The 542-nt window shown below is 46.3% G+C and overlaps 1 non-coding gene across 1 annotated transcript; it reads left to right on the top strand.

Moving 5' to 3' along the window:
- Positions 1-201: 201 nt before the first annotated feature.
- TRNAA-UGC lies at positions 202-273 on the top strand. Its single transcript has one exon. It is a non-coding gene; the product is annotated as a tRNA-Ala (tRNA).
- The last annotated feature ends 269 nt before the right edge of the window (positions 274-542 follow it).

The raw sequence follows: 542 nt of genomic DNA, 5'->3' as shown, positions 1-542 counted from the left end.
AGGAAGGTTGCTACTGTTTTGCGTGGCTCTGCTCCGAAGCTGTTAGTGGATGGAAAAAATGCAGGCTGCTGTCTTGGTCCATTACAAGAACACCCACTCCCGCAAAAAATGTAAAGGATGTGTAATATATTAGGTCTTATTGAAATATGGAAATAGATTTTTAAATACATATTGATATCCTGCTTTCTCACCAATGGGGAAGGGGCTGTGGCTCAGTGGTAGAGCATCTGCTTTGCATGCAGAAGGTCCCAGGTTCAATCCCCGGCATCTCCAGTTGAAAGGATCAGGTAGTGTGTGATGAGAAAGACCTCAGCCTTGAGACCCTGGAGAGCCGCAGCCAGTCTGAGTAGCCAATATTGACTTGATGGACCAAGGGTCTGGTTCAGTATAAGTCAGCTTGGTGTGTCCATGTGAGACCCAGATTGGCTTGCAAAATCATTCTCCCAGTCTGCATTTAACCTTGCCAACAACTGCCCTATGAGGTAGCCTATACTGACAGAGTGTGACAGACCTAAGGTCTTCCAGCAAGCTTCAGTGATAGA

The sequence above is a fragment of the Gekko japonicus genome, unplaced genomic scaffold, assembly GCF_001447785.1.
Source record: "Gekko japonicus isolate JY-2015 unplaced genomic scaffold, Gekko_japonicus_V1.1 scaffold529, whole genome shotgun sequence".
NCBI classification, from domain to species: Eukaryota; Metazoa; Chordata; class Lepidosauria; order Squamata; family Gekkonidae; genus Gekko; species Gekko japonicus.
The sequence above is the reverse complement of the archived record's forward strand: the minus strand, read 5'-3'. Positions and strand labels throughout refer to the sequence as shown.